The 27,611-nt window shown below is 46.5% G+C and overlaps 1 protein-coding gene and 1 long non-coding RNA gene across 3 annotated transcripts in view; one reads left to right on the top strand and one right to left on the bottom strand.

Moving 5' to 3' along the window:
* LOC121587820 (GATA-binding factor C) overlaps positions 1 to 27,611 on the top strand; it is a 97,352-nt gene that overhangs the window by 18,771 nt on the left and 50,970 nt on the right. The gene's annotated exons all lie outside the window — the stretch shown is intronic.
* On the bottom strand, positions 276 to 26,918 carry LOC121587821. Its single transcript, XR_006004109.1, has 3 exons — positions 26,680 to 26,918; positions 11,199 to 11,558; positions 276 to 1,971 (listed from the first exon to the last, which is right to left on the bottom strand). It is a non-coding gene; the product is annotated as an uncharacterized LOC121587821 (long non-coding RNA).

The raw sequence follows: 27,611 nt of genomic DNA, 5'->3' as shown, positions 1-27,611 counted from the left end.
ACACCGCAGGGCCATAATAAATTTCAGAATCAGATAAAAACACTTATTTAATTCTAGTAATCTGTATATATATATATATATATATATATATATATATATATATATATATATATATATATATATATATATATATATATATATATATATATATATATATATATATATATATATATATATATGAGAGTAAGCAAGCTGGATTCCTGCGTTCAATACATTTTTAATAGAGCGAATGTGAGTACGATATATTGGTTAGCTTGAAGATGAACCCTAAGCCTCTTATTGGTGTCTACCTTCAAGCGAGTGTGAGTGCAATCGAAGCGCAGCGATGCTGTTGGCTGTAGCACATGTACCAACATGAATCTAATGCTCGGTACCGGAAGCGCCGATGGCATCTCGAACCACACTCAGAGGCTGGTGGTAAGATAATCCGCATCAGATCGGATCGGATGTATCTCTTATCGAGGTCGGGTTTGAGAACCCCGCTTGACACGGGTTCGTATCGGGTCGCAACTCGAGCCTCGAAAGGGGTAGTCGGATGCAGAAACTCCACCTTGTAAGTGTGCACGGTTTGCAATTAAGCCTCTCTGGAGACATTGGTCGCCAAAGTTGGTGCTGATCCCTGGCGCGCTGGCGCCACTTATCGCCAGCCAGCCTTCGAACCTTTCCGAACTGACCACTCTCAAGTGGTCGCTTAAGCCAATCCGGGCAATCTGGTATTCGAGAAGATCGCAGACAGACGCTTGACTACCGTTGCGGATTTGACCCGAGGAGGGTGTACAAGGGAAAGTAGGAACTGACGCCGGGAAGGATCAGCTAACCATGGGGTGGCGAGCGAACCGTAGTAGCTTATGTTTCTTCTCACTTCCTCGAGCGTACGGCAGGAAGGGTGCAGTTGGTAAAGGTACCTGTGCCCGGGAACGATCGCGCCATACCTGCCTGCAGGACGATCGGTTCAGGCTATCCGTTTTGTTTTGACCATTCGGGTGTGTGATAATGTACTGCAAAAAGGAGTTTGTAATGAATATGGTTCTTGTAGAGCATGCCATGGCGGGGTGTATTGCAAAGGCTGGAAGAAGACAGATTGTCATTGACGTTCGCATGGACACAATCATGGTGGGGAAGGAAGACGAACGCAAAACGCACAAACCGGTAAATCAAGAAGCACTGGACATCAACGCAGTAATGTATCTTACAAGAGACAGTGTGAAATGTTGATGCATAAAGAGGGATGGGATGAATGCGGATGAGAGCAAATCTGAAAATCAGCAAAACCTTTAAAAAATATCTGGAATACTAATACAGCCGGTTGTACAATTGAAAATAGAAGCATTTGAGATTTTTTTTTCGTTTGTTGTCGGTTTAATTGTGTTACAATTTAAAATGAGCCTGAACATCAGCTTAAACTTAGATAAAATTTACATATTTTATCCCGTGCGCTTTGGTAGTGCCACAGGACGAGAAGGCGTGAGCCACGAGCGCGACATTATGTACATACCTCAAGCAACATACAAATGAAGGTATAGAGTTATAAAACAAGATAAACACGACGCGGATCGCACTCGTTCTTGCCGAGCAAAGTTTCTTCGCAGCCTTCGGTGTAAAACATGCTCGTCGTGTTCTGCTCGTCGTTCGTCTCGTGTACGTCTTTGAAATCCTGCTATCTCACTTTGCTTACCAACGAATAAACTGATCGTAGAGGAGCCTTACAACTAGCGGGCCATTCCTGGTGGTGCTGCCACTGCTGCTCATTTATTCCATTCGTGGAGTGATTTTGTTTTCTCTGTTCAGCATGATTACCATTTTAATAATTTTTTCTGCCTCTTGCTTTAGTGCGATGGAGCTTTCTGCTAGCATCTTATCGTGAGTCTCATTACGGCACAGGTAATCCTCGGTAAAATTGGTTGTTTTTGGTTTTTTCTACGGTGACAAAACGTTGGCCAATTTCTCCTTCATTGCTTTTTTGTAACGATGCTAAAACAAAAAGTACAAGCAAGTGGAATGAAAAAAAAAATTAAAAATCCTCCATCCAAAAAAATGTGGCACAGAATGAACACATCACTCATAACCACCAGCTGCCTACAAAACTGGACCCTCAAGGCAGGAAAGTGGGCAAGGAAAAGGAAGTCAGAGTTTAGGAAGAGTGGTAAAATAGAATACAAACACAAAAAAAACGGAACACTTCCGAAATTGGGAAATAAGCAGTCATCCCCTCCAAGAATGCGCCTGTAAAGCTGGAAGGCAAAGGAGCTACCATCCATACACCGTCTTACAGCCAGAAAACGAACTAACGAAAAAGGACAAGGGTCTTCGTGGGAGTGTGTTCTCCGCACCCTAGGTACAGGTGAAATTGGTTGTAATTATGTAAAATGATTATTATAAATAATAATTACATCCAATCCTCGATGAGAGCAAGATAAGGCGCCGGGTGGTTACTTGCTGGTAGGAACTCTTCTTCAAGCGTTTTCGCTTCCCTGTCCGTAGCGCATGGTAAATACGCGAAAAGGCATACCAGCGGAAAATTGGTGCACAATTTTCTATCTTCTGCACGAGCCTGGCGGCTGCTGTTGACAAGGCGAATGGGTGTCGGTAGGAAAAATTGAACCAAATATACGCACACGGGGGAAAAAAATAACGTTGAAAGCTTGCTCGCGGATAAAAACAAACCCACTTCCCACAAAGTTGAACAATTTCTGTAACGCGATGGTGTTATCACGATGTGGCTAGGCACAGAAAACACTGCCGAGTGCTGATTTAGATTAGGCGCATAGAAACAAATCGTGCCCGTGGATGCTTGCGGAAGTGATTACTGCTGGTTGGGAAAATTGTGTGAAGGTTCGTGAAAAAAAACAACGAATAATAATTTGATTTTACCACCAAACTACCACCAGAGGAAGGTTTAAAGCTGTGCGAGCATAAGGCAAAGGAAAATGTCCCATGGAAGCATGAACTTTCGGCACTTTTTTCTCAACGTAAATTGCATTATGTTTACATTTCATGTTGCGCTGATCAATAGATATTGAACCAGTTATTCTTATTACACGTCTAGAACTGTCACAAAAAAGGTCAAACATTATGGGTTGAAGTTCCTTCCAATACGTTCCCAGTACAGATACAACATCAGCAACAAAAGCTGTATCCAATTTCAATAACAAAACAGCGCAACGCTTTTTGGATATTGTCTCCAAACAAAGCCTTTCTACGGTAGAAAACATTTTTTACGCATAGGATGAAACCACAGAGATGGCAACACGACAGAACAGGAAAACACTTTTCAAAATCGAACAAAAGATCGTATGGAATAAATCAGTTAAAATTGGAACTTTCGGTACCCTTCACTTCACCGTTGAATCCTTTCATCTTATCCTCCATTTGTGTAGAGCATTTTTGTTAAGTTCAAGGTGTCAAAAGATCCCAAGAAAATCATTCAAAAATAGGATTCGAATCTACACCTTCCGCCAAAAAAAGAAAGGAAGGGGTGGTAGCGCCGGGAAACAATGGGGCAGCATATTTTAAAGCTCACCACCGTCTTTGTGCGTCATTCTCGACAATTGACACATCATTTGAAATGGGCATTAGGAGTAGGAAACATGTTCCGGGAGTAGAAGCACTCTATGCAGGCAAAGTTTGGCCAAAGGGGGATAAAAATGCTCAGCGCTCCGCCATCTTTTCCACGGTGGCCATTTGCCATTGGCGTTGACCATTGTTCGCGATCTGGTACCCTGCCGGTTTACGCACCGCAAGAGCTCTACATTTAAAATGCCGTTCAGAAATGAGCTCAAGTTATAAATTAGTACCCACTGGTGGAATGGTTTGCCAACTGGCTGTACTGTACGACGACAGAAGGGTTAGCATTGGGCTTTTTTTATTCTGGCCCTCGCCCGAAGACCCCCAGTGGCGAAGCGATAGGGACGAAAAATCATAACCAGGTGCTACGGTGCAGTCGCCACCTCGTCCGGTACCGCGAGGTCGGGCTGAAAGCGATGCGAACCGAGAGGGGGCCACTGGTCCAATGCCACTTACTGTCAACCCGTGGCTGGACGCTTGGGTAAAAGGAAGCCGAGCATTTGAGGCTCCCTGCTGCGAACGTATTATATTGAGAAATTTATCGTTATTTCTGTTCTTTCAGTTAAGCGTCGTTGGAGGGGTTTTGGGTTTGTTTGTTTGTTTAGTTAGCGTGATGCAAACTGCCCCGTTGTGCGGGCATGGAGTTGAATAAAAGATCGTTCATTCTTGCTTGCGACTTTTATTAATAAGCGTTTGGAATCGCGTCATTGTTGAATGGTGAAGGTAAAGGATGCGCTTAGCCCATTGAGGAAGGAAGAAATATCATATTTTGGCGGAGGTACAGGGCTTTTTTTTGTTACTTATATTTTGGACAAACATAACGATGAAAGAGTTATGATTGCCGTCTGCTGCAGATGCTGTAAACGATCGTCGGTTCTGTGTTTCGCCATTTTGTAAAATCAAGTCATTGACATGCAGAGAGAGGACTTCCGAAACGACTCCCCCTTCGGGCTGCTGCACGGGGATACGTTTGGTCATATTTCTTCATTTTTCTCACGCTTCTCGGCTCGCGCTTGGTAATGCTGCAAAGCAAGGCTTCTCGCGAAAACGGTTTCGTTCACCCAATGCACCCAATCAGTAGACGAAATCTGCCGACGAAAAGGCCCATCGTCGGATGGATTTCATGTTGGTTCCTCATTCGCACCTTTTGGGTTGTTCGCCACTCTCCTCCTCCTGGAAGGGAACAACCGGGACAACAAGGCACAACAAACAGCACCCGAGAATCAGCCAAAAAAAACGTGGTAATAATGCGGAGAAGAAAACATAATTCATAAATCAAGCACACGTAATGAATACGCAACCGACCGAGTGGGAAAGGCTTGTGTATGCGCCGTTGGGAATGTGTGAGTTTGTTCGTTCTCCTGGGCGGTTTGGTTGTCTTTTTCTCCTTTTTTTTCGCGGCGTCCTGAAAGTTGCCGACATGGCAGTTGTAATATTTGGCACCTACGAGATGTCAAAGCAAAAGCCCCGGAGCTCCAAAACGGCCGCAACAAAGGCAGAGAATAAAAATCTCATAAGTCACCCCAATGGTATCACCCCCGGTCAGCCCCCGAATGACCCATTGGGTTTGTTTCCCTCCCTGGGAAAGGGGCTTACGTTCAGCAGCAAGGAAAAGCCATGCATACATTCGCACGCATGAAACGGTAGAGAACGGCGAGGTTCTCATAATTTATCAATAATTTATTATTGGCCTCGCGTACCGCTTGACCGTCTGCAAAAAAACGGAGGTTATACACCTACTGGCACACACACAGGACTTCCCTTCGCGAGGTTTTTCTCGTGCTAAGCGCGCACAGAACGGCGCGCAAAATGTCGAACGGAATAAATTTGCCGCCGGCCGTGTGCGACTCATAATTTTTCGCCCTGTCCGCCCCACTGTTTGGAGGAGTCTATCGGAGTTTACGTAGATGTCGGGGGGCTCCAAGCAGCTGTATCCCTGCGGGGGGAGTGCGATAGAAATGGCGATGTGTGTTTTGACTCCTCCCAGTCCCGCCACCTAGCGGGCAGGAAGATGTGTGAGTGGATGGTTATCGAATTTTAAGTAAAATCTTCCAAGCTTTTTCGAGACATTAGTGTGCAACCACCACAAAAAGAAGGTGTCCAAAACGCACGTTCTGTTAGAATCATACAACGAAGCGTGAATTGGCGAACACACGTACCACGCGCGTCTATGAGAGAAGGTGTCAATTGCCGGTTTTGGTCATGAATTTTAATTCCTCTTGGGTAGCACTCTCTAAGCCTTCGGAGCCACTAGTCTCACGGAATGTCACAAACGTATCCAATGGAACACATTTCAAAGAAACTGTTTGCGAAAGAGGGAGCCAACTGCGAGTTGCAGAGCGTTCGGGGAAAACGAATTTAAAAACCATTAATTGAACTGTTTCTTACGGAGTCGTTCCATTCACTTTGCGCTGTTTGGCGGTGTAAAACAAAATCCAACATGAAACGAGATTCTGGGAACTTTTCGGTCGCTTTGAATCGGATACTTTAGTGTAATATGTCAGCAATAGGCGGTAGTTTTATTGACTTAACTCTTGCATGCCTAACATTTCCGCACCGGTTGTATTAAACGCCCCATATTTGCACACGTACGTGCGATTAAACAGACGCTCAAGGGTTAAACTTCTCCACAGCTCATTCCTGCGAATGCAGCGAGCCGAACGTGAGCCCGCGTGACGAGTAGAAGAACAAATGATACACACACACACACACCCTTTGAAGGATTGCGCTCACATTTTTCATCTTCATTAATTAGTTTCGTGCCGCTCCGAAGCCCCATAAGCCACGGTCGGGGAAAAGGGTTTTTGCAGAGGGAGAGGAAGAAACAGAAAAAAAGAAGAAAAATACAGCAAAAGGAGGCCACCGCCCTGACCACAAGCGGCCGACAAAGGCGACAGAACATAATCTCCCGATGTCTGGCGCTCAATTAATTCATTAAATATTTACATAATACTGCGATGCGCTCGCGCCCCGCGAAAGAATGCGCCTGGGTGTGCAGAAAATGTGCATGTGCAGATGTGATGTGGTGGCGCTTGTGAGCCCCCCCCCCCTCTGCTCCCTCTACACTTGGTTTCGCAGTCGCGCCATGGTGACCATCAATTGCATTGGACGCGTTCGCAGCAGCAGCATCGGGACGGAACGGCGGATGGCCGCGCGTGCACGCGCACATTGTGTTGCTGCTGTATGTTGGTGCTCCCGCGACTGCCCCTTTCGTCTGGTCCCCCAGCGCTGCTAAGCATGGCGCGGACATGGCGCGTGTGACCTCCCGCGTGGCCGCAAAAATTGCATACGAACCTGCTGCGTGCGTGAGTGAAATAAAACCAGAAGAAAGGGCGGGAAAACTAAAGCCAAGAATCATTCCTCATTCCGAGCCACTGCTTTCCGCTTCCCTTCTTCCTTCCCTAGTTTGATGGTGGGGGAGAACGGGATGGTAGACCTATTATTTTATTAGCTTCATTTTGGGTATTTATTTTATAATAACACACAGATGTTTATTGCTTAATGTGCGGTTTGCGTTGCGTTGTGAGCGGGTATCGCGGCGTTGGCACCTACATCTTCACCGCGCGCGCGAGTGTGTGTGTTCCGCCGGATCGAGCCGGATCGATAGCGTGATGTGAGTTGAGCCAGTGAAGGAACAACCATAAAAAATTGCACACAACTTACTGAGCGTTTCTTACTACCACGCGTGCTTCACCCACCCAAACACGTGGGGAGGTGGCGAGTTGGAGAAGAAGCAGAAAAAAGGACGCCAGCGACGGAGGGGTTTCTTTGCATCGTGTGCGAGTTCCGCGGGGTGTTTTCATTTGCCTCGTTTGTACAGCGGCACACCACCGCACACACGCAATGCAAAATGGCAAACGAGCGAGCTGCATCTCGGTGCAGCGCGGTGTGCATTCAGCCTTCGGTGTTGAGTAACCCCGTCCCGTCCTGGAGCTTCACACAATTGCAGTAATTGTCAATTGTTTGTGCTGTGCATAATATCCGTAGATATTGCGTTTTGTGGCGCAACGTTCTGCACACCCACCACAGCGCAGCGTGGTTTGTTTTGGCGAGCTGGGCCAAATTGCTTAGAATTGTGATCACAATGGGGAGGCTTGAAGTAGCTGAAGCGAGGTAATGGCAAAATGGTGCTCCTTCTCTACGTGAAGGGAGCGTAAGTTGAATGATGATTGGAAATGAATTGCAAACTGGTTGGAGGTCCTTCCGAAGCTACCAGGCAGCCATCGCTCTAAACGGTCAATCAGCGAGAAATCCTATCCTTTCTCGATGCAGAACGACAATCAGACAACCAATCTGGTCGTCCAAAAGCAAGGATAAGTGTGATTTCCAACGCAGAATCGAGGTTTCGGGTTTCATAGGGCGGTTGTTTACACCATTCCACTACATATCGGACTAAGAATCGCATATAAAAGGCATAATGAAAGCTAAAAGCACGCCATTGAAAGCTACAACCCTGATCGACACGCTACTTCACACCTCCAGAGCGTCCGCAGCGTTTAGGTTGCAGTGTGTACGGGCGCCCCTATGTGTGTGCGTGGAGAAGATTGAGCGGTCATTTTCCCTAATGAATCAAAACGACACGGCCCCGTGTGTCGTTGAGCAGGTACTTTCATTTCTGGGTATTAGAAAGCGACACGCAGTAACGACGTCGCTGCCGGAGGAAAAAGGCGTCCAATTCGCAACCCGCGGGTGCACCCGCGATAACGAAAACCCAACCTGCCGCCCAACCTATTTAGCGACGCTGGGTTGCATAACGAGAGCTGTAGCCCTTGCCCGTTGCATCTCGTTTTGCAGGTGCAGGTGGGAACACTCTCTAACGAGCGAAATGTGCGCGGTCGAAAGTCGAATCCAGCCACAAATTCCATTTGCGTTCGCGCTAGGTAATTCTTGACTGTGGCAGGGTTCTGTCGGGGCGAGTAGGAGTCGTCGTTTGTTGCAGTTGGTTGCGTGCCTCGGGTGCCTCGTCCGCTTCATTATAATAAATGTTTGGCGAGGTGTTTGATTTTTGAACTGCATGCAAACGATTTGGTGCACGTGCCCACCGCAAGTGCAATCTAACCCAACAGGCGAATCGTTGCTCAGTTGACCAATCGTCGGTTGGAAAGGAAGTGCAGCAACACACAACAAACGGTTCAATAAACCGGATGGTGCTGGGGGAAAAGCATCCAAATCTAGCGAAAATCGCACCCTCAAGCAACACACTGGGGGCTGTGGGCTGGTTGGAAGAAACGCCTTACCGAGCCCCGTTTGCCTATTATTAAGGTTTTTATTACTTAATTCCTCCCCGGCCCCCGGCAGCGCGATGGTTGGAAAATGCGCCCGTCGTACTTCAGCCGCATCGTGTTTCGCAAAAACCGGACTCCCGCCAGAGCCATCGCAAAATGGCACTTTTCGCTTCAGGGAAGGTGCAGCGGTGGGAGTTGCCCTCCAGTTGCCGTGGCCGGGTAGGACGGGTACGCGCAATCGAACTTTGGAAGCCGTGGAATGTAATGGCGGCGATCGGTGTCTATTCCGCTGGACTGATGGGTTTTGTAACAGCGGCTGTGCTCTTTGGCCGAGCCAAAATCCGCCCTTTTGTGGGTGCTGCCGTTGCAACACACCGACCTCCGGCTTGCATTGAATTATTGTCTAATTAGACAGCCTCAGGGCGACCGTTGGTGGGGTGGTTGGGGTCTGTCTCCATTTGGAGGATCCCGTTTTTGTTTGCAACTGAGTTGTACAAACGTGCCGGTTACGGAATAGGAAGAATTCATGCATCTTCTGCCCCTGTGGCAGGTTACACGTCGTTTACGAAACGCGTCAAAAGGACATTAATTTTGGGTACTAGCAGTGTGGCAACACACGCACGTTCTCTATTATTTGGCCACCTGTACGGATTAATCGATTTTTGACTAAAGCATTCAATCTACATTTCACATTCCTAACTGCGCATGTCTCGGCTTCAGACTGTCGCCACAAAGAGAGGCAGACCAGCAACAAAAACAGAAAAAACAGACATTAAATGTTGTACAAGCACACGTATACAACCACACGGCCGCTCGCACACCGAGACAACGGTTTCATCGAAGCGCCAGCGTGGCCAATTTATGGCCAACGGAAGGAACACTTCCATCTCACGACAACCGATAGAAATGTGCTGACGATGGCGATGACGATGACGGTGGAGAATGTTTCGGTACCGAAAGGAATTAACAAGGCAACTGAAGGCATTAAAACGGCCACGGGTGGTACATTTCGTTCTGCTCCAATAGCTCCAAACGGGATCGGCGCGCAGCGGAGCCGGGACGCAGGGTGGAGAATGGATTATTTATGCTTATGAACAAACGACATCCTCCTGTTATGTTGATTTGATGTCTGAATTGTGACCTGCTTCCGTCCGGCACGCTGGGGGAGGAACCGAGCACCCAACTGCACTCGTTAGCCAGCTCCCGGCAGCAGCCTGCCGTCTCCGGGAGATGTGCCTGCGTGGAGTGGAGTCCTTCGTTTTTTTGTTGCTGGGTGACCAAGAAACGCGGCTCAGAGTGGGAAGGTAACACCGATGCCACTATTCACCGTCTTGAACGCTCGTCTCACTGCTGGAAGAGGCTCGATACGAACAAGAAACGAAATAAATAAAATAAATCAAACCGATTCGATCGCGATGAAATCAAGCTGATTAAAGTGATTATCACGTGAGACACACGCCACCCGAGAGAGGGACTGCACCATACCCCCACCACGAAAAAAAAACCCGTAGAGAACGGATCGTTCGAATACCGAGATGCCTGCTGGAATAATTTCAACGCTCTTCCAGCACCTGTGCCAATCCCGAGTTTGAGTTTATTTGCTTGAAAGCAATCAGATTTTTTACTTCTATCTCCTAAATCATTCTCGTAAAAGCTTAGAAAAAAAAACAGAATAGAAGAAGAGTTTCAAAGGCGACCATCACCAAAAAGGAAAAGAAGCAGCCTTCAGTGCTGCAACGGGCAGGGAAACGAGCAAATGATAATTATTCATCATTATCGTATCGTTCATGTCGTGGAGCATTTTTTGGGTGCTTCCTTTCCGTGCTCCAGCTGCCCTCAGCCAGCTCGGTGAGATCCCGAAAGATTATTGCTATTATTATAAGCTACTTATGAATGAATCTGAGATGAAACAGTCTTCGATCTTGAGCTGGAACGGGGCGCACAAATGCTTGCAGCTCGAAACCGTCCGACTTTCGGTTTGGTGTGTATGGTTTTCTTTCCTTTTTTGTTGCTGCATGCAGTTTCTTCCTTTACCCCAAAAAGCTCAAAGCCAGATGTGATAATTGAGCCTGATTTGAGGTGGTAATTGATTTAAATTGTAAGACGATTAAATGGTTCCTTCCGAAGCGTGTGCAACGTCAAGTCGTGCGCCCGTCTCCGTAGGCGAGATTGTCAATGAAAGTGGAAAGAACCGGTGTGGTGGGGGTTCAAAAATTCATTCATCGAAATTTTGATTGGAACGAGAGCTAATTTGATTAACCGAGCACCGAAGAGAACAGAATGCTCCATTCGATCGTGCTGCTCCAATTCTGGTTGTGGCTTTGGAGTTGTATCTCACTTCCCGGATCCGACCGGTACGACCAATGTTTGGTTAACACGTGGTTAAGTATCATTAAATAATTGACTTACCCAGTGCCTGCTCGGCAGCAGCGCGGCTACGGCATTAACCCATCGAACGAGCCATGTAATTTGTGATGATGTTGTGTGGCTGATGTGGTTTCGGTTGGTTTTGCGGTTTGCCGGTTTCACACCCCGCTCGCACTGCGGTGTGGAGAGCGTTGTGTTACGGTAAGGTTTGTCTCTTTCTTCAGCAAGCTTGGTTCGGTAGATGTTGGAATCCGATTAATCTGACACCGCAGTCTCGGATGAGAGTGTAAATCGATCGAGGTATCGTACACCTACCAAGGGCTTTGAAGGATCATCGGTTGCAGCAAGCGAATAGTGAGTGTTGCGAAATACCAAAAGAATAGGAGAAAATGTAGATATTTACTGGGAAGAAAAAAAATCACAAATTTAGTCTTTATTCCTTTCTTCTGGTGTTGTGGCGTACAAAGAGCTCGAGGGCGCGTATTTCGGGGCTATTTATCCCTTTTCTCCCCACCGCCATCACTACCGTCGTTGCAAAATGGAGTGCACTGTATCCCTCCGTCGACCTTTATCGCAGAACCCTATAAATTCGCACGATCAATAGAAGTTGTGGGTTTCGCCAACGTAAACAAACGCAGTTGTCACAACAGTGAGCGAGCGTACAGAAATGAATGGTGATGTTTAGGTTTTACAGCTACGCCCGGAAAGCGGCATTTAATGTACATTCCAATCATCCAGTTTTCAGATCAATTATTGTACCATCTTCGTTTGAATGTCCATTCAGTGTTTGGTTTAGGAGCAGATGGTGAAAGGGCTGGTTCAAAGACTATTACCTCAATACGATCAGGAATGTTAACTTCAGTTTATTTGGAATATCCGGTGGAAATTAGAGAGGGAATTTGTCATGATCATTAATTTCCACCTCAACTGCAACAGTACACAATAATTTCGGGCTTTGGCATGAGAGTCGTAAAGAAAACGGTCCTCCAAAACAAGTATTAATCAAATCCGAACGCTTCTAATAATGTTCAAACAGTGACAAGCAGTTTGCCACTCATGATTCTTAAATCCTAATTCAATTCAAATCAGTCAACTGATCAAGCCCGATCAGCAGCAGTGACCGCAGGGTATCGTGCCGATCGGTGCGATCACATCAATCAAAACTGCGGTAGCGACAGCGTTACCCCGGTACACCGTTTTCCCATTTTCTTTCCAGTTTTAACAAGTCGCATCCATTAACGAACCTTCGGAGGAAGCGAATCGGCAAAGTAAATATCAAGTAAATGTTTTCACAAAACCAGCCCACAAGTCTCCGTTGTCAATGGGAGCGGTTTCACGGGTTCGCTTCCTCTGTCGCAACCCGCCAGCCACTCGTGCTGCCGCAAACCTTCCGATCACTTTTCACTCCATTATTTATTGGATTTTAATAATTCATAAATAAAATCAATAAATCTGCGAGTGGCACAGCATCTCCACCTCGGCGCTTTCCTTTCGGCCGCATTCGCATGTGCGTTTCGTCAGCAAAACCGGCCACCCGGGACCCGGGACTCGGTAAGAACGAGAAATCATAATGTAATAAATTCAAGAATTCCAGGCGGTCGCACCGTACTGGACCGCTTCTGCGGCCCGGGCGCAATGAAGCGGTGCGAAAAGGCGCACGGGAATTGCACGGCGGCATTGTCAACACTCGGGGCGATCGCGGGCGATCGTGGCGCGCTGGGACATGGCCGATCGGAAGCGAAGACTGGGGAAACACACAGTTCCAAGAAGCACACGGCGTCGCTTCGGCTGCCAAAGTCATGTTTGACGCACGGTTTTCGGTGTGCCATAAATCGGCACAGACACTGTGGCTGGCGAGTGTGTCCGAACGACCACGGGATGTGTCGACCACACAAAAAACCGTCCATTCAGTGCGCATAAACGGCCCTGTTAAAGTGAACAGGACAAACATTACGTGCCGTGTTGAAGAAGAAAAACACAAAAACCAAACCGGCGATACAACCAGCAATGACAAACCGAAACAATTCCTACAAAACCTACAGCATATAATGCACATTGCACAGCATACCGGGTGGAGGGGAAAAAAACACATACGAAAGGAGTAAAACAAACAGATAAGACGGACGCATGGCGTGAACGCCAACAGCAAGGCGTCTTGCGAAGCGGGATTGAGGGACAGGATAAAAAAGAGCAAAACCTAAACGAATGGATGCACGAATAAACAACAATGCAGTCGCGCGAATCATATAAAATGTAATAAATAAATAATAATTTAAATAACTGACCGCCGACGCTGCGTAAAGCCGCGAACGACTGCGAAAGGGCAGGGCAAATGCTGTTTTGGGCGCGGAGCTCTCGGAAAAATAAATGGCACCATGAAGCAGGACTTGAAAAGTACAATGATAACGACACTTCTGCGCACGAAAGTGTGGGACAAAAAGGAAACTATGAGAAGCTGTGAGCAGCCGCGAGGTCCAATCGCCGGGAAGAACAGGCTGGTGACCACATTGCGAAAAAAAAAACGATCTCCAAGATGAATTTTTGATTTGATTTCACAGGACGCGCGCGAAACATACCGGACCATCGGCCGACGTACCCTTGGTTCTCAAACGGACGGTTGTTGGATTTGTTGTGTTTGGCGGAAAAAGAGAAGAAAACACATCCTCTCCGAAGGATGAAAGCTCGAGATGAGGAGTGGAATTATGCATCAAAATTTATGATGCGACCTCTCCGCGTGCCGCTGCGTCCACGAAGGTGATGTTCAAACAGTATGGTAGACGTGCAGGGGAAAAAACAAACAAGAACAACAACACTATCACAATGATGGTAAAGAAAAACGACATACCATTGCTTGATCGCTCCTTTGATCGGAATCGATCTCATCGCACATAATACATGTGTAAGCGATAGGGTTTATTGTTAACGAGACAGGTCTCAGATAGCGTGCGGCCAAACGGTTCTGCTCCTTGTTTGTGATTTCATGGAGTAACTACTATTTTTTGCACATTTACCACAACCACCATCACCACCTCACTGCAACAGCATGATCATCACACAGCGCTTATGATCGATATCGAAACACGCCGATGACGATCGAAGGTGTATACTTCTCGCATTCCTGATCACCTTCCCCTGCGCGTCACGAACAAAACCAAAACAAAAAAAAAAAGATTTCGAGACAGAAGCGCGTAAAAAAGGGCTGCTGCCGGGGATAAAAACAAACCTAACGGCAAGAGCTACAGTCAATCGTAGTCCATTTATCATCCAACTAACGAACGGGACAAACTTTGTGCAACTGGTCGGTGGAAGACGCCGATGATAAACAGTTGGAGTTGATTATGAAGTTTCCTATTTCCTGCCGCGACACGCGGAAGGTGCGAAACGATGCGGAGTGTGGAGTGAATGCAATTCGAATGGTTTGAAGATATTCTGGCGCATTCTGACGTTTCGGTGAAGTAGAAAGGGATGGTGCGTTGATTTTTTGAAGACTTTTTGGTGGGCTTTGGATACGAGATGCTTCAGATTTATAAGGAAAGGAGAATTTTCATGAGACACGTTTATAAATATTTGCTCCGATATCGTTGAAAGTTAACCAAACGCTAACAAAAAAGGGCGTTTTTGGTGGCTCCGATCGTGTTCTTTGAGAAGTGGCATACATTTTGACGTGCAATTTAAACGCACACAACAGCCCAATTCACAGCCGGGGTGAAGTGTGATTGGAAACATTTATGAATTCCAACCAATACTTAGGCTCGCACTGGGGAGTTGAGAAACCGTCGTGATCAGTCGTTTTTTTTTTGCCAGAGTAGATGTGTTGTGATTCCGCCGCCCGGCAAGATCGATGAGAACCAATTTGTTTGAGATAGAAGCGGAAAGAAGTTGGAAGGAATTGTGTCCTTCCCATTCCCAGCACACCAGTATCCAAAAAAGGTGACCAAACAGACGCATCACGAAATGGCGTTGCGATGACACGCTGATCGTTGCTATAGATATCCCATTGTGGACTAAACACTCGCCGCAACACTTTGCCCAAACGCTCCCGAGACTGGAAGACGCGAGAAGCATCCTTTTGTTGGAAAGGTCACAAGCAAACGCGGGAAAGATCACGAGTGAACAATTCTGGTCACAAATCTGTCTGGCCACGATATCGACATCATAAACTGTCAAAACCATGACTTTGAACTAATTTATTCCAATTCAACATGATTACAGCGCTCTGAATCTATTGGTATCTACAGCAAACTCAAATGTTCGTCCTGCGCCTCTCGCTAAACGCAGGAACGCTTCCATCGTTCCACCTTTTCCTACCAACTATCGTAACGTAATGTTCATGTCTAACGAGCTGCGTACATTGTTCCTCTTCCGATCAATTTGTTAATTTCCGCTGCGCGACAGTTATCTGAAAAATGCGTTAAATATCCTTCCATTATGACCGTTCGGCCGGACGAGCGTCTCAAATCGCCGGAACGCCTACGACTACGACTTTTGTGGAAACGGAGTCCAGAGTATGAAAAAGGAACGGAAAAGAAATGGAAAAATGTACACCAAATACACGCACACAAGAACACTTGGTCGGGCAGCCGGGGATACCGCGGGGAGCCAGGGTTCATCAGCATATTTCGGTAATAATCCAGGGTCGATGGAAAAATCGACACAAAACCGTTCGTGCGCGCCACCCCGTTGCTGGTGAGTGTCTGCCGTTTGTGAATCGATAAAAAGCGTTCACTATCACATCGTTTGTTTGTAGGTTGAAACATGCCACCACACCTGCCAGTGGACGCCATCTTTCCTACCCTTGCGCTCCTGCCCCATTCGGGCAGCTGGGAAACAAATGAAACTGCCCGTTGCCATCGTCCATCGGAATGGGAGTAAAACACAACCTATTACAAATTGATACCTCTAGCGGCCACGCGGAGTATTAGGAAGAGGGTGCTTCCAACCAACGAGGGGGGGGGGGAGTGAACCGGAGGGTCAACAATGTACTGGACACCAAAATTAAAGCCCCGTACACCCGTTTGTTGTGAGTGACTGAGGGCATTATTCCCGTGCGCTTTGCTTTCCCATGGCGCAATGGACGGACGCGTCCATACAATTTCCATGCCCGGTGCGTGACGTTTTCGTTTTTGCTTCTTTTTATTCATTTTTCGTGCTGCCTGGTGCGTGCGGTGTGGGGGTCTTTTCTTGTCCAGCAGTGACCCCTTTGCTAGCAGCGCGCAATCCTTCGCTACGTAAGGCTGGGGGCCACCAGTTCACCCTCGCCAGTATGTAACGGTTGGGTGGGTTTACCTTTCGTGCCTTCGTGTTTGGTGGTTCGGTCGATCCTTGGCGGGTAGGAAAATTGTGATAATTATCACACAACTACACACTGGTTGAGACAACCTTTGCGGAGGGTATGTAAAAGCTTCCGGAAAGCTGCCTTGTCTTTCTATATAAGTGCTGGTGCTAATTGTATTAATCACAATATGAGGTTAAACTTGTTGTTTTATGCAAAGAAGAGAAACAAAAAACAATGTAACCAAATTCTTAAAAGCAACACAAACACACGTTAAACATCCTTCCAGTGGGGTTTCTTCCACTTTTTAATCAACATCGAACGTGGATGAGGGCTTTGTTTTGATTTTGGCATTCTCGCTTCCTATTACCATAAATTAAATTAAATAATGTAAGGCGTATCAGTTTCGAATTGACTCCGGAACACTGCACACAAACACACACACAGATAAAATCCCTCGCTACCAAGAGGTGCGTGTGATTCTAGAAGGGCCAATGGGTTCGAGCGTTGGTTCCGTCTAGTTTGGCCTAGTTTTGCACCAACTCCCCTGCACCTCCTTCGCTGACGTTTCCTCTAACATCGGCTGAATCGCAACGGCGCAACGGTTACGTGGTTGCATTGCGTTTGCGTTCCGTACCGAACAGTCATTATTATTAATCTTACTCCTGGTGTTGAGCAACATTTTTCACCTTGGCTTGCTTCGGTGGAGCTGCGTGGAGGGGTTTTTTTGCTGTTACTGCTACTGCTGCTGTTGTAGTGTATTAATGTGTCGCCCACCATCTCGACAGCACGCGACGCTTCGGGCGTACTGCGTGGCATGTTTCGCAACGGTAGCACGATGCCGATCCTGTAGGAGTGTAAAACAGTTAGGACCGGCTTATCAGCGATGGGCATAAAATTTTAACTAAAACAAACAAACAACCATTCATTTACCGCGTGCTAGGGTATGTTTTTGTTTCAGTTTGCCTGGGGTGGTGGGAGCGTGCACTGTCGAGATTGATGGTATTGTTTTTGCATGGCGGGAGAGCAAGAGCAGCGTAGAAAGTGAGCATTTTAAAAGTCTGAGAGTTTTGTAAACCAGCATGAGCAAACCAGATCGCCGAATGGATCATTTAAAACCATTAAATCCTAAGCTAATAGGGTTCCGGTTTACTGTTCAACATTTGTCGAATGCTTTACATTCCATCGAGGTAGATTTCCCTTCGCAAAACAGTGAAAACCCCACCCTTTCTTATCGGGAAACACTTCTTATCGAACAATCTCACATTGAGCAATGAAGCGTTTAGATTTTCGCTTATCGCTCTTTAATCGCGTTTGTCTCCCTTCAATCGTCTGCAGGAGGAAATCCCTGCTGGTATGATTGTTGGGCTAATCGGGTCGACACTGGGTGTCCTTTGCTGAGGTTGTCCTTTGCCAAGAACTGCTCGCTACTCTTCACAGCTTGAACCTTGTCGGCTGCAGCAAACTCAAGTGCTAGTCGTTTCCATTCCCTTTCCAGTATCGGTGGTTTGCAGGCAGTTCTGTGGTGCACACAAAATTGAAACATGTTCCCGGCGCCATCTTTTAATGATTTCGTTACACATCATCCAATTGTGCCAGTGAGGACGTGCCGGGATAGGGCCGGGTTTTCCTCGGAAACGGAACGTTCGCAATAGGGAGAAAAACAAATAAATGTGATACATGCAGGGTAGAGTTTGTCTGTTGGTTTTTAATTCCCGCGCGTTAAAGGACGATTTCTGGTCGCTTATCTTATCCGTCCCGATCGGTCCGTGTCAATCGGCTTAGAAGCGGCTAAGCTGCCTCATTCTTCTCGTTTTTTACACTTTGAGAGGGATTTTTGATGCATCTATGTTTGTAACATATTGATGCAATTGCCATCCAGCGTAGGGACTTTTAAATGTCACTCCCAGAGTTAGACGGTCACACTATACCATTCAGCCTCTTTTTAGAGGGGTTCTCTTGTTTGCTTAACGCATCCTTTGACAGCAGAGTCGGGCTACACGAATTGTTCGCGCCCCAATCATTAACCACCCGGTGTGGTTGATGTGTGCAACATACAGAAAAGAAAAAAAGAAACAGTTAGTGGATATGTATCCGGTGGCAAAGAACCAAAGATCCTTATCTTGACCGCTCCCGTTCCATATGGAATTATGGGAGGAAAAATCCTATCCCCGGACTGCTCTATACCTACGGAAATGGGGCAGCTGTCAGGTACTGTGCAGTGTGTTTAACATAACGCCGGGTGCGAAAAAAGATGGCCGATCGAAACGCTGTGTTTAGTTTATGTGTTATCCATTCTCCTGTTCCCTTTTTTCCATTACCAAACTAGCGCTTACCCTTGCTCTGGTAGGAGTGACTAAACAATAAATCGACAACACGAGGAGATACAAAAGTAAACCCTCCTCTACCCGGAGGGATAATAGTTTAGGTGGTAATGATGTTGTTTTTCATTTCCCATCATTATTTTCCCTTGCAGCAAGAATGGTTCCGCGTCGCTTCAATGCTCCAAATAATTCACGTCACTGGAGGGACACACATACATCATAATTGCCATGTACATATGTGTGTGTGTGTGTTCGCCTTTGCTCCGTGCGATTGTCCAAACGTTCATTTTGTCTATCAAACAGTCTACGCAAATGGTGTAGAGGCTGAATCCATCCCCGCTGAGCCAACTTTCGGCGCAATCTTTTCTTATGCTCTTGTATAAATGTGTGCGCCATAAAAACAACACAAAGCAACTTGGAGTTTTTGTTAAACGACAGGAAAATATTAGAGTGCACCGGAAAACTGCGTTGATCAAGCTGAAGCAGAAGCAAAATGAATCCATTTATTCGCTATAGCCCAAACACAGAGGCAAGAATTGTGTGCATGTGTATGAGAGAGTGCCCAGAACGTGCACAAGAAAGAAAAACCTTCATTCAATTGAGCATACAACATGGAAGCATTTAACTGATGGTCGTACTTTTGTCCGTTGTTTCATGCTTCTCCAACTGTTTTCCCTTACTCAATCCTTTACCCTTTCTGTTTTGCTTTGTTTGTCGTTATTTGCAAATGTAGCTTCCACTTCCGGTTGCGGAACTGTGTCGGAATGTGAAAAGGTTTTCAAAGAAAGAAAGGGCCTTGCTATCTGCTGAGTGGACAAACATTTGAATGTGAAGGTCTGTTTGTAATTAGACTGTTATATGTAAATGTTGTACTGTACTTTGGATGGATGGAATCACATTGCGGCTGAGATGAAACATAGTCTAATAAGAGCAATAGTTAGTTTATGTTTTTAATCGTGTTTATAGTTTATCATGACTCAATTAAATTTTGTATTCATATTTTGATTATTACTGAACATGTTCACTGTGATAAGAGGAACCTTTTGCATCCTTTCCCCTTTCTGTCATACTACGGAGAATGATTCACGTCTGTTTTGCCAAACATGAATTCAGTCGTTGACAGTGACGAAACGTTACGACGAAAGAGCGCCTGTTAGACATAACAAGTTTGCCCTAAAACTGCCAAACGACAGCCTCAAGAGGAAACTGAAGAAACACACATTCACCTGCTCTTGCCAGTCGTCACTAATGTGCCTCAGATGATAATAAATACATATTTTCGTGTTTAAAAGACTGGTGCGTTTAGCGATGGACCAGTCAATGAGGGCTGGGGCCGACCGGTGGCTCATGTGCTTTTTTTATTACCTTTCCGCTCCCCGTGTACGTCCACGAGGTCATAGAACGACTTGCACGTAGCAATGTAATGGTTTTCGGTTCAATCAAAAACAAAGGATGCAGTGAAACGGAATCAGCGATTTCGGCCAGAGAAGCAGGACGAAGTTCCCCACAGGATCAGTGACTCCTTAGGGGTTCCGTTTTTCTGCAGGATCGAGAAGGTCCTGTAGCCGGTGTCGGCCAGCGCTAGCCATAAATTAAGGAGCAAAACAACACACACAAAGAAAACCTGTCTCCCGGGCTTGAGCGTGTATCGGGTAAGGAGCGTGTGCAAAGGGCGTATTTTTTGTGCTTTCGTTTTATAGCTCGTTACAATCCAGCAAGTGTTTTTGTGTCTGGGGTTCGAATTTTGAGGGCTCTCCTTTCGGGCCAGGTGAAGGCAGGTGATTTGTACCCGGGAGCTCGATTTAACTAAAGGTGCGCTTTTTTGGGTTTCTTCTACTAGAGGATTTCTCCGTCGACCGGGTGTTGAAACGCTTGTGCAGACAATTTTGCGCGCCAACGAGAAAGTTTTGATGAGGATAAGGATATAGTTTTTTGTTTTGTTTTCGTTAGTGTTGTCTTGAGGGTGACTTTGCGTTAGCCGGATTGGAGTTTGAAATGTTATGGTACCTTAACAGACATTTAGTCAAATATTGTATTAGATACTAAATCAAAATCATATCCTCGTACGGTTTAGAGTATTATTGTGATTTATAGTACTTCACGCTTCTTTAGATAAGTCTTCTTAAACAACAAACGATTGAAATGTGTCATGTTTTCCATCACAAGAGGCAAGAACGAAGAAACCCAAATGATACATTAATCTCCAAATGCAAAGACTCCAGAGCATCAGGCCTGGGAACATTATTCTCCATAAATAAAGACACCTTTTCCTGACACTAATGGTTGAGATTTTTCTTGCGCTTTTGCCAAAAAATTTCCCACTCAAAGTGTTTTTGTATGAGTCCGGAAAAAACAACGGCCTGTCAACGGTTGGACAACTTTAATGTGCATTAAATGTTACCTATCCATTCAGTCCATTCAGCTGAAGGTGGGAAAGCAAATAAACAAAAAATCTCAAATCATTCCATGTTTTGGACAACACAGAAAGTAGAACTTAAAAAAGCAAAACCAATAGAAATGCTTGGCTGGCCTGGAAGGTTTTGTGTTTCCTTCTTGCCGTTGGACAACAATTGTTTTTCGCTGCCAGCTTTCCGGCATTTTTTGGGGTGACATCTTAAGAAGCTCGTTTTTATGGCGACTTTTCGTAGAGAAGAATTGTTTCTGACTTTTAGGAGCTTTTGAATATATTGCCCTCTGTTGAATGTGAGCGTGCCTGACAGACGGGCTAAGTTTTAGAGTTTAACCTACACTGAGCCCTGAGCTGACCGTTATCCACTAGCACCTCGTATCTTGTTAAGGTGTAAGCAGAGGCGTTGTTCCATTGCTGCTCTCAAGTCAGCAAACCATAGGCGAAAAAGCATTGCAAACTTGCAAAAGATACGAGATCGAATGACCATAAATGAAGAAATTAACTGCATTTCATGACACTCTGTTTTGATTGTTGCAGCGTGAAACACTCGCGTTACTTATTGCGCGCATTAGTACCGTGATGCGCGACGTTTTCGTTCATTTTGTCCCGCTTGTTTGCCTCCTTCTGGGACTTTGCGACTGTGCACGTGCAATTCTGCTCTACGTGATGATGTGCCGTCCCGGAATGGCGTTTGCAATATAAGTAGCAAGGCATGCGGAACGGTTTGCAAAATGGCATCACCATTTCTTAATTAAGATTCATCATAGTCTCAAGCACCGCACCTCATCGGCGGGCTTCATCGACATGGACTTTTTCTCTGGGCTGTACAAGTGCATAGTAATAAAAGAAGCGAAAAACGTCTCATACCATCATGAATCTACTGCGCAGCAGCACCCCACGAGCTGATGACACTTAGCAGCACTCGGCAATCACGGTAATGCTGTGCGATCTTCATCGATTTTCTGCACGAAAACCGGAACGCTATGACGATGAATAAGAAGAAAAAAAACAAACCTGGCTCATCTGCTCGGCAGGGAAAATATGCGAAGAATTCCAAATCCCTTTCCTCCTAGATGGGACGCAGTGATGGTTTCTCTGTTTTTTATGCCTTCTCCTAGTTCGATCCCGTCCCCATACAGATGATCGAGCGATCGGAATGGAAAACATCCTTTAATTGGTAGTGCGTGAACGTACCTTCCTGCCCGCATGTTTTCGCGAGAAAATAACCTTTGCAATCCTTCTCACCAATGGAGGAAAAAATCACAATGGCAATGGTTACCCCGGTAACTACGCAAAGCGCAAACGATTATCAACGATTCGCAACGTTAATTAATAATATGTTGGACGTTGAAACATGTGGCACCAAGAGCCGACCTGCTTCAGCTCCTTTTATTGCCAAGCTGTTTGCTGCAGTTTTTGGCGATCGGCAGTTAATTAATCCATTTTCACACCTTGAACTTTTTACATGGGCATCCTGCCATATTAATGGGTACGCGTACGCTCGATTGTGTCCACGTATGGAGCAGGGAAAGAAACCTGCGCGTAGATCGATGGGAATTGTGAGTTACCTCGGTGGCAAAAATGGAGCACGGTTGCGAGTTCCGTTTAAGGGAATTGCAAGAGTAAGAAAAAATCGAACAAAAAGCTAACGATTCAAGGAATGTAAGCATGGTTAAGAAGAGCATTTTCACAATCATCTCATTGAAGAATCAATTATTTAATATCCAAAACCAGATTCCTTAACGGCTCAAACGGATTAATGTAAAAATCTTTTTTTAAACATAAAAAAATGACTCTCTACTTTGGCTCTAACGATCAACGAATCAAGTAAAAAACGATCTTTTAAAAATAAAAGTGACGATTAACGTCTTGAGCTACCGCTTAAGCCACACTAAATTCGCTTTCACATTCGCTGGCGGTATGATCAATCAATCGTCCGCGTACGGGGGCTCATACCCTTTCTCGGTGCATTCTAATCGTGGTCAATTACATGTTTTTAATGCTTCAATTATATTGTTTCACGAATGCTCGCACACATAAAAAGAGAAACCCACAACAGCAAAAAAACGAACCATTCAAACCAAGATGCTTAAGCTGCGGATCGATGCTCCGCCGCTCCACCAGCAAAGGAAAAAAAATCCACGGTGAGATGCCTCCCCTTTTTGTTTTAAATTTGAAGTTCTTGTCGTGCAGTTGCAGCGGTGCTTTTTACGACGCTGCATATCCGTTTGCCGCCCAAATGGAGAAGCAGGAAAAACGAACATCTAAAAGGCCCAGCTGCAGGTGAAGCGCTAGGGCTTCCACGCACCAAGATGCGTAGCGGAAGGGAAGCAGTTGCCTCAAGCGCTTGCCACTCGCGGCGGAACTCTTAACAGGAAAGAAAACCCCCCGGAGAAGTGCTTTGGAAACATTGCAACGTGAGCAAAACAAACGAGACATATCGTTAAAACCTGTCCCGCGCGCTACGGCTGCCGATGGCTGTTGCCGAACAATGGCTGTTGCGCTGGGGACAACAATCAGCCGCGGCCGCTCCATTCCGCCCTGTTCGCTAATCCTACACGCTGATTGAATGTCCATCCAGTATCCTTGCGCATGGTTGGCCGTCCGCCAGCGCAAACCCTGGATTGCGTCCTGTGCCAGCGTTCTCGTCAAACCGGATGCTTAAATCGCCTGCCGATCAACTACGCGCACTGCGACCACGCGCATTTCCACTTCGTCCTGCGCTTGACAAAAAGCACCCCCACGAGCAGCCCCAAAATTGGCACCGGGTTGAATTGAATGGCTGATCGGCTGACATCCGTGCGCCCAGTTCTAGCTTCGGAGTGGGGAGAAGAAAAAAAATCCTCGAACCCTGGAGCCTGATTCGTTTGTGCCTGGCGATTCCCACCGTGGAAAAATGGGCACAAGCAGCCGGGGTAAGCGCAATTGGGGCACGGTGACAGCAGAGATTTTTGGAATAAAATTTACACAGCTTGACAGGTTCGGGGCGAAGGGAGCGTAGGAAACGCCTTTCGGCGGTCAGAAAACGATCGCTGAAGTTCAATCGTTTGAGCTCCAAGGGTTGGTTAACAATGTTTTTGCCAGCTTCGGTACACACGGCGAAACCGAGCATGAATGGAACGAGGCCGAGGATGCGCTCAATTGGCAGTCATGATCGGGGGTTGGTAGGAATTTTGCTGCGATTGTGACAAAAATCACATTGTATACAAAGGGAAGCATGTTTTAATGGACCATTGGAATGTATGCGATAAGCCCGCTTGGCCCGGAACTACCAAGAAGTGTGTGGTTATCGCGAAAAAAAAGACCAGTTGCAAATGATTTCAGTGCCGATAAATTCTGGGTGGCGCTGGTTGGCGCTTACTCGTTTCTGGTAGCGTTACTTCAGAAAAATATTTACAGAACGTTGGTATGCTTTGAAATTTTTTTCAATGCTTCAGTATAGCATAATCCGGTAATGTTTCGTTACCTTCAAATCTAACTGCGTGGAATCATTGGAGCAGCTTCTGCGCCCTCTGATCGAAAGTTTGGTACGCCTTCCGTGAGAGTCACTGGCTCACTCCCATGGATCGGTACGGTAGGCCGGTTTCTGGGATGTCTTGTTTCCAGGAAATTCATCCGACTCGTATCGAGGAAAACATTCCCTATTCACTGCCCTGGGCTCATTCCGCCCGCGATCCTACACGTTTTATAGTCGATCTTTTTTTATTCCATCCCATGCGTCGCTTAATTTTCGGCTTGTCCCCACACGCTTCGCGATTAGAACAACTTGTTCGCTGCCACGTAATCTGATACCTCCGATGAGGCACGGACGCGGTGCGCTCATTCTGTTTTAGAGCCTGCTGCTTAGATAGTAAGCCAGAGAGGGAGGAAGAGAGAGCGCGATAACAGGAACAGGAGAAAAAGGAGGATAAACATTGAATTAATTAAACAATTCCAAGTGGATTCGGCTCAAATCGGAGCTATCCAGGGGAACGCCAAACGCTGAATCTACTTGGACAGCGAGCAGCGGAGCCACCAAGTTGCCACTCGATACACGCGGGAACGGGCAAACGAATGGGGATGACAGCATCTCCCTGGTCTCTGTCCGCGCATGCCATCACATGCAATCCCCGTGCTGCTGCTTGGGGAACGGAAAGGAGCGAGAGCCTCCAGCCCCCCCCCCCCTCCAACGGTATGCGTAGATTTATAGATTTCGATCGTAATCGGGCTGATAGGAGTGCCCTCAGCTTCCCAGAGCAGCACCGGGGTGGTAAACGCGTAACCGGGGCGAAACGGTGATCGAGACGAATGGTGATCAGTGGCCAGATCGGGATCCAGATCGGACATCGCGATCTCGCTTCCAAATTAATCGTTGACACTTTGTCGATGACTTGCGACGGGAGATGCGCGTTTCCCTGCGGCGTAGGGTAGTGTGGCAGTGGTGAGAAAACGAAACCGAGCTCGAGCCTTGTCCGGCGATGATGAAGAAGTTTAGCCATGCGCAAAGCACACCTCTTCCTTCCCTCTTATTACCTGACGCCGCCAGCACGCGAAACTGGAGCCGGAGTTGGGTTCCGATTTCGATGCTGGCGATGATACGCGAAGAGCGTTTTGTTCGACAGCTGTTCGGAAGGTTTGCGATAGTTCCCCCCCGATAAGGTGTTTGTGAAGTTGGACTTACACGCTCGATGAGTGCCTCCTACGTCCAACCCGCACACATAATCGCGAGTTTTGTGAGAAGAAACTGATATTGTTCGATTTATGCTCATAAAACTCTCGTAAAATGTTTCCTCTCTCTTGCGCGATGGAATCCCCCGGTACACCGTACTCAAGCGCACTGAAGGACTGATAATTTACCCTTTTTGTAGTTTTCGTCCATTGCGAGGAGTTTGTAACCACCGAGGACACTGACTATTGCGATGTAGCATAATAAAATGAACAATAATTCGACGAGCATTGACGAGCGCACGGTCACTCGAAGGGACCATAATCAACTGCCATCAGAAGATCATAATCATAAATAATGATAAGCATGAGCATCCGGGATTATGGATACCGAAAATCAAGCTGAAAACAATCCACCCATAGTCTCCCGCTCTAATCGAGCGTACTCTACCAAGGGAAGGTTGAAATTATCGTTCATGATCCTTGCCTGAAACGAGTGCCCAATTTATTGTGCCGATGCCCGGATGGTAGCGGTCCTGCACGGTCGTGGACATTTCACGGATACAATTTGATCGTGATTTGTGTGATTGTGCCATGCTAGCTCGCACCCCGGGTACAGCGGGCAGTAAAGATCTAACAAGACAGATACCAGCCGGAAGATAAACCGGTGCTGTCCCTCCACAGGCCCGCGGCCAGTGGCACCCAAGCCCCAACAGCTTGTTTAGCTACAAAACAATGAAAAGAAATAATCATCTCTAAGCCAAAACCAGGCCATTCGGATGGATTGTTCATCCCGGCGATCCCCCGCCACAGATCTGATCATCCACTGATCCAGTGCGGGAAAGGAGGCTGATAGTAATAAATTGTACGTACGTGCCCGTACGTCTCAGGCGACGATAGCAGTCACATTCACAAGCTGATCGGCAGATTCCGCAGACCGTATCTATATGCTCCGCACCGGTGGATAAATCATAACTCCGCAATGTCTGCACGTATGATTGGAGCCCCTCCGTCCATCTTGCATCGTTTGCGGGAGGAACGGGGAAAACAAACTAAAGTACGAATAAAAAAATAACAACGATTTGGACAGTTATAAAAAAGACTCTCAGCATCATCCGCATCCCATGGAACTTGCCCTCACTTAGTCAGCAAACTCATGGAAGATCAAGGCTGTAGTGTGCCTGTGTTTGGACGAGCGATGCTGACAGGCAGCACGGAACGAATTAAAAAAAAAGTGCAGAAAGAATGGCTCGTTCGTGCTCCGAATCAAATCACAGCGTCTTCTGTTTTGAGAGGAGCGCGCGAAGCTACCTTTCCAAGACGATGGGGCTCTCGAGCGCGGTGCCTGCACGAGTTGTTCGTACTGGTTAACTCCTTCTGCTGCTTGCACTTTATCGCTGCTACACTCGTTCTACTACACGCTTTGCCTCGTGTTCGTTGCTTCAATCGTTCGTACGTTGTATTAATGTTATTACAGGTATTTATCATTTGTTTTCTTCTATTACCCACCTTTCGGCGGCCGTCCAATTCGTTGCCGTTATCGTTCTAGCCTTTCATACACACACAAACATACGCATTATCACGAAACAGAAAGAAAGAAAGAGAGAGAGAGAGAGAGAGAGAGAGAGAGGGAGAGAGAGAGAGAAAGAGAGAGAGAGAGAGCGAAAGAGAGATAGAGATAGAGATAGAGAGAGGCAGAGAGCTATGTTCTGGCACGGTGTGGGTATGGTGGCTTGCTGTGTGAGCATTATAAATTTTATGATTTCATTGTTGTTTGTGCTTGTTAGACATGATGTGATGCTGTA

Source organism: Anopheles merus, chromosome 2R, assembly GCF_017562075.2.
Source record: "Anopheles merus strain MAF chromosome 2R, AmerM5.1, whole genome shotgun sequence".
NCBI lineage: Eukaryota > Metazoa > Arthropoda > Insecta > Diptera > Culicidae > Anopheles > Anopheles merus.
This window is presented reverse-complemented; position numbering and strand designations above follow the sequence as displayed.